Here is a 7,522-nt window from a genome sequence, read left to right as displayed (position 1 = left end):
AAGGCAAATGTGTTATCAATATTTAAAAAAGGACCAAGATATATACCCAGAAACTATACACTAGTCAGCCTAATGCCGCGTACACATGATCAGACTTTGCCCGGTGGACCAGAGTCCGGCGAACAATCTGCCCGTGTGTGGGCTCCGGCAGACTTTTTCTTTCCAAAAGTCCGGCGGACTTAGAAAGAAGTTTTGACTCAAAATTGTCCACTGGACGCAGCAGTCCGGCGGACAATCCGGCCTTCTGTTCGCTAGTCCGCCGGACTTTTGAAACGATCGGACTTGCCCACACACGGAGGAAAGTCCGTTAATTTTGAACACGGCTTCAGATAGCCAGGACTAGCGAAGGAGGTCAATGTCGCCACCTCCATCGGCGAGATTGACAAGTTGCTGGCCCTGTCACCTGGTATGGACTTAAAGGGGAAGCCCTACGCCAAAAAAACGGCATGGGGGTCACCCCCAAAGTCCATATCAGACCCTTATCCGAGCACGCAGCCCGGCCGGTCAGGAAAAGGGGTGGGGACGAGCGAGCGCCCCCCCTCCTGAGCCGTACCAGGCTGCGTGCCCTCAACATGGGGGATGCTTTGGGGAAGGGGGGCCCTATAGCCCCCACCCCAAAGCACCTTGTCCCCATGTTGATGAGGACAAGGGCCTCTTCCCAACAACCCTGGCCATTGGTTATCGGGGTCTGTGGGTGGGGGGCTTATCGGAATCCGGGAAGCTCCGCTAGTAAAAGAGCTAGCAGAAGATAGCAGAGGAGTCCGGCGAGAAGACCCCCTAAGATGGAAGACCACCAGAGCTGTGCAATAAATTATTTTAAAAACGTGTTGTGTTTTTTCTTTACACTTTTTTTATTCCCCAGGTGAATGGGTAGGGGTACATGGTACCCCAATACTCATTCACATAGGGTGGGGGGCCGGTATCTGGGGGCCTCCTTATTAAAGGGGCTCCCGGATTCCGATAAGCCCCCCACCCGCAGACCCCGACAACCAAAGGCCAGGGTTGTCGGGAAGAGGCCCTTGTCCTCATCCACATGGGGACAAGGTGCTTTGGGGTGGGGGGGCCGCAGGGCCCCCCTTCCCCAAAGCACCCCCCCATGTTGAGGGCACGCAGCCTGGTACGGCTCAGGAGGGGGGAAACTCGCCCGTCACCACCCCCTTTCCTGACTGACCGGCCTGCGTGCTCGGATAATGGTCTGGTATGGACTTTGGGGGGACCCCCACGCTGTTTTTTCAGCGTATGTCTTCTCCTTTAAGTACATACCAGGTGACGGGGCCAGCGAGGTGTCAATCTCGCCGCCAGTCCCGTCTACCTGGAGCCACGTTCAAAATGAACAGATTTTTCTCCATGTGTGGGCAAGTCGGTTTATTTCAAAAGTCCGGCAGACTCCCGCCATAGTCCATTGTCTGCCGCACCTAGTCCGCTGGAAAAGTCCGGTCGTGTGTGGGTCCACTCGTTCAGAACCACTTCAAAGTCCGGTGGTTTGTCCAGCGGACAATGTCCGCCAGATAGTCCGATCATGTGTACGTGGCATTACATCAATAGTTTATAAACTATTGGAAGACTTATAAGGGATAAGGGACCATATTCAAGAATTTGTTGATGAAGATAGTATCATTAGTAGTAACCTACATGGATTTATAGAGGATTATTCTTGCCAAACCAACCTTTTAACATTCTATGAGGAAGTGAGCTATTTGACTAGAGCAAGGCCTATGGACATACTGTATCCAGATCTCGCTAAAGGGCCATACACACAATAAGAAAATCGGATGGAAAAATTTGTACAACGAGCTGTCTGCTGATTTTCGGATCGTTAGTACGGTGCTTTCGACAGCCGATTTCGCTTTTTTGCCAGACAAAAGCTGGATGTGCAGATTATAAAATTTTTGTCGGATGTGAACTCAACGTCAGATCTTCATTTCATTAGCACGGTTTTATATATGAAAAAAAAATCTTAAGAGCAAGACTATGCATGCTCCGAAACGAAAGAATACATTACATCACTTCTGACATTGTATTCTGTTGTACGAAAAATTTTCATAATGTGAGTAACCTCTTCACTTTGGACATGAGACTAGCATTCCACAAGAAACGGACATTGGTTGTTTGAAAATTTAAGAGTGTGTACGATGCTTTAGATTTCACTTTAGCACTTTAAATCTTTAAGTTGGTTAGTTATAAAAAACAAAAACAAAAAAACCATAGTAACCATTTGATATAAGTAATACAGAGAATAATATATCCTATTACTTGGTTCTACAGTCTTCTTTTGCTTTGGTTCAAGGATGGATGACCATTCCCGCAAAGCCGCATCTCTCCTCCGGTTGTTTGGCCCACCAGATTTAAATGAATCCTGCGGTCCCCTGACCAGTTCAGTTTTATAGACTCGTGGTCCTCTGACTCTTTAAGGGCTCATGCACACTTCAGCTAAAAAAAAAGCTGCTTTTACAGGCATTTTAGTTACAGTGCCTAAATGCTTGAAGAAGCGTGTGTTTTTTGTGCTCTTTTGCACATTTTTAATGAGCTTATTTGAGCTTCTTTGAGCATAAGCACTTTTTAATTTCACAAACCCTCCCCTCAGCTAATTTTTCCTTTTATTTGTGCGTTTTCAGGCTTTTTCTAGCTTTTTTGTGCTTTTTCGTGTGTTTTTTGGGCACTTTTCTGCTTGAAAACTACCCTCAAATGATAGTTTGGTGGGGATTTTTTTTTTTATGCCTGTAAGAGCGTATGCCTGTAAACTTCAGTAAAAAGCCATAGTGTACATGGAAACATTGGCTAAAATGGAGGGGAGTTTCCAGGCAGAAGAAATGTGAGCTCAAAAAAGCTCAAAAGCCTGTAAGAGCAGCTTCTTTGAGCTTCTTGATGTAGTGTGCATGAGCCCTAACATGATAGAATTCCCTTTGGACTATGGGAGTGAATGGGTTCACTTCCAAGAGGAGGGAATTAATTGGTTTACATGTAAACTGTGAAATGTACATGGATATTTGAGTACCTGTAACACCATCTGCCAGGAACCTCATGCCAACCATGCTAATTTCCATGCACTTGTGCACAGACACATAGCATAGGATCTTAACCAAGCATGCAAAGATGGGCATGTGCACACTCATTTGAAGATGCCTGTTCATGTCTGCTGCTCATATAAGTTACTGACCTCGGCCTGGAATCTTGACTGAGTTTCTGCCTTCTGATTTTGTACTTCACTGCCAGCACACTGCTGACCCTAACTTGTCTATGACCTGGACTCCGCTTGTGACCTGATACATTCTGCTTTTACTCATCTGACATTAGTACTTCCAAGATCAAGTTTGTTGATCCAACTGCCTGTCCCCTGCACCCTTCCACTGCCCTACCAGTCCTTGTCTCCACTTCCAGGGGTGCTTAGACAGAAGATGCTCAAGAGCCCACCCTTGTCATCTCGGCCTCCACACCCAGGTGACACCATCCGATCTAGATCAAATCATAGATTGGGTTAAGGTATATGTTCGTCCCTTACCGCCAAACTCATTCAGCAACAATGTGCCAAGCTAGTTGATGCCACCATATCTAAAGTGTGAAATTGCAGTGGTCACATAGCACTGTGGCTCTGAAAATATGGTGACACTTTGTCTCCATTAACATGGTGGTAAAAAGAGCATAAGGGTGAGGTGCTGTACTCACTTAACTAATAACCATTAAAATATGTTTCCCATTAGCAACACAACACCATCCGCAATAAATCACAAGGATCGAGCAGTTAAGGCAATTTTGGTTAATCATATAAAGGCCTACTGTGCCTGGTTTTACTTTGCAGTTCCTGGTTGACCTAATGGGGAGCCTAGAGACTAGCGCCTGGCTAGTAAAAGGTTAGACCGGCAGAAACCGCAGTCCTTGAAAACCGTCAAAGTAATATTTTGCAACGCAGAGACCAAGCATGGTGAGAGCAGTCCGAGGGAAGGCAGACAACCGTAACTCTCTTTCTAATTTACTCAGACAACCATATCTCTATATCTAATTTAAACCAAGACAAGCTGCCCGGAGACGGCTACCATCAAACAAATTTATAGCGGAGAGGAACAGCAAGATGTGTTGAAGGCAAACGCCAGGGAGTAGCGGAGCATGGCCCGCTGGGACAGTCTGGGGACTCACCTGATGAGATGAAGACTGAGCGGAGAAGTCCAAACCTCATGAAATCATAATTTATGTACGTCTCTAAATATTAGCTATGAAAACCCAGAGCTTCAAGCTCACGGCTAATTGCACAGGAATTGTTTATTCTTGACACGCACAGGCAAATCATATTGAGCTATTTATATTAACATCACAAACTGAACACACAGACTGTCCTGGTAAAGGCTCTGCCTAAAATCAATTTGTTGTTAAAGTCGACCTAGCATCACCGATACAGAATTCTTTAATGTTAAGTGCGTGCATGCTAAGTAAAGTGTAAGTGTAACACTTCTAGCTATATCTCAATGAGATCACAGCTTCTTTTCGACATCTTCTTTTCTGCTTCTTTGTACCCTCTCCTCTGCTTCTCTTACAGTAGGAAGTTTCAGATTTTCAAGTGATTGCTTTTGGATGGCATCCATATTATGCAAATTGTTGAGGGGTTATCATTTTATAGATGTCTTCCCTCACAGACATCTTCTTAGATCTGCTTTGTAGCTCTTTGACTGCTTTTAACATTCTATTAGATTTTTTGTATTTTTAAATGGAGTTGGTTTTAGGGATTAGGTAGTCAGCTATATTATTACTATTAACATGAAGAGATAGAGAAATAAAGCAAAATGTATATCATTGGGGTTTACTAACTTAACCCCTTCTTGGAGACGTAACACATACAGGCATACATACATGTGTGTTCCCCGCAGACAGCTGGGTGTATAAAAAAAAAATAATTCCGGCTAAAAAAAAAAAAATGGGAAAAAAATGTACCTGCTGGTATATGCTGTCCCATTGCTGCCGCCTGGTATATGCGGCCCCACTGCACTGGGCTTTTTTCTGCGGGGGCAGCATATATATGTATTTCCCTATGTTCTTTGCGTGTGTCCCACAATGTGCTTCCAATTCTCGATTCTGGGTCACTTGATCGCTGTGGTAGCCTCTGATTGGCTACAGCAGTGATCAGTCACTGTGAATACATGAATAATAACAAATAAAATTAAGAAAATTAAGAAAAAAATACTTAGATCAAGGTTTGATCTAGGTTAGTGTCAGGGTTAGTGTTTGGGTCAAGATCAGGTTCAGGGTCAGTATATTTTGGGCAGGATTTTCTTTTTTTAAATTAGCATCAGTATCAGTTATTGTCAGTGTTAGCGTGTTTTAGGTAGGACAAAAATACGCACTATTGCTTCTGGGCTGTACTACGGGTACAAACAACAAATATCAAACACATATGTGGTATCGCTGCGATCATCAAGAGCAGGAGAATTTATTTTGGGTGGTTCTTTGGTGGTAGGTTATGGTAGTAACAAGAAATATACAGCTAAATTAAAAAAAATATATATCTTTTTTTTTTACTAATTTGGGACAATTTTCCTTTGATAATAAAAAAAAACAAATCAGAAGATATCCATAACCATTTACCACCAAACAAAAGTCAAATTTGCCCTGAAAAAAAAAAACAAGGTATAATCCACCTGAATGCACAAAGTAGCTGTGATGATATGTACAGTTTTACTAACACATTTCAAAGTTGCAAAATTGTGCTTAGGCATTAAGATTTGTTTTACCCTTAGACACGATGTGGTAAAGATTAACTAGTTTAAATATATTGTGCTTTCTTTTTAATTACTTGACCTCCATGCAGTAAAGCATGCTTGTTATGCTCACCGTGGCACCTAAGGGGTTAATCTTACGCAATGTGTAAAAAGGCTGTTTGATCCTATCTTCTCTGATCCTCCCCTTCCCCAATCCATCTTTTGATAGTACAGAGCCTTGGGGGAACTCTGCACATGCTCAGTTTGGTGTGTATTGCCAGAGAGGTTTTTTTGGGGGGGAGGGTGCATGTGATGAGCACAGGGCCAATCAGCACTGTCCAGACAGGGAGTCAGGGGTCATGCAGCCTCATAGGACATTCAGAGGAGAACGAAAACCCCTCCTACAAGCTTTAACTAGTGCTTAGCCGGACACTGATAGAAGTCACAAAGCTGCCAGATACTGGTGATGAGAAAGGGTATTTAGCAGTTTATATTTACTAACAGTTCCATGTTCTGTGTACTATGGGAGACAAGATATAGTGAATGCAGGTTCTTGGGTTTAGTAACACTTTAACCGTGTGTCTAGCGAGTGTATGTTTGCTGCTTTTACTAACAGATTATCTGACTGGGTCTCTCCTTGCTTTCAATTCTTTTTTTTATTGTTTATTTATAAAAAAAATCTAAAATTATACAATGCAATACAAAGAGAGAGCATTTCAACATTTGATAATACAGAGTGGTGTAAATATAAACTTGTGGAACTGAACGTAGATACAGGCATGTACATATACAAGCGTTTTCCAACAATGGATCATTCAATGTGGCAGGGGCAGCACTATGAAGTGCCTTATGTGCTGTGGCATTAGAAGAATTTTAATCTCTGACCTTTTAGTCCAAACAGGACTATCTCTTATGCCACGTACACACGATCGAATTGTCCGCCGGACCGCATTAAGCCGGACAATTCGATCGTGTGTGGGCTCCAGTGGACTTTTTCATCGTAAAGTCCAGTGGACTTAGAAAGTAGTTTTGACTCAAAATTTGTCCACCGGACTTGACTTTCAGCGGACAATCCGTTCGTCAGTGTGCTAGTCCGGCGGACTAAGAATGTTGCATGCTCTGAAGCAAGTATGAGAAGGAAGCTATTGGCTACTGGCTATTGAACTTCCTTTTTCTAGTCCCGTCATACGCGCTGTACGTCATTGCGTTAGAAATCGCCAGACTTTCGGACTGTCCGTGTGTGGCCAAGTCCATTCGTTAGAAAGTCGGATTGTTTGCCATATTGTTTGCCGGCTAAGTCCGCTGTACAATTCGATCGTGTGTACATGGCATTACTTTATAATTCCTCTAGCACCGTTCTATGGAAGCAATAGATTTAAAGAGTACACCAAACCTCTATGATATCTTCTTTATTAACTTCAGCTTTCTTTATACATAACACTGACAATTTAGCATCAGGCAGTGCATGTACAAACATGTGTTGAATAAAGTATAGCAAATGGCAGTTCAACTGTTCAATCTTGTCATTCTACATAAAATGGCAGATATATTTCTCTCTTCAGTATCTGTACTTTCACTTTAAATACTTTAGACACTTTATGATCTCTCAGAGAGGTATATCTGAGGCTTAAGACATAGTTTTGCTTGTTTGAACGCTTGCTGTGATGTTTGTTGGAACAGATGGTGCCAAGGGACAGGAGGAACCCAAGTGCCTGTAGGTGTTGATTTCAGAGCTTGTGGCAGCAATTGTAGACTTGGTGATTCAAGCAAGAACATCAGATCAGGAACTGCGATGATGCCGGGTAGATCAGCCAAGGTTAAAGGGGCACTCCATCAGG

The sequence above is a fragment of the Lithobates pipiens genome, unplaced genomic scaffold (assembly GCF_037356315.1).
Source record: "Lithobates pipiens isolate NorthernLeopardFrog02 unplaced genomic scaffold, aLitPip1_a1.2 Scaffold_25, whole genome shotgun sequence".
Taxonomy (NCBI): Eukaryota; Metazoa; Chordata; class Amphibia; order Anura; family Ranidae; genus Lithobates; species Lithobates pipiens.
Note: the sequence above shows the minus strand (reverse complement) of the source record.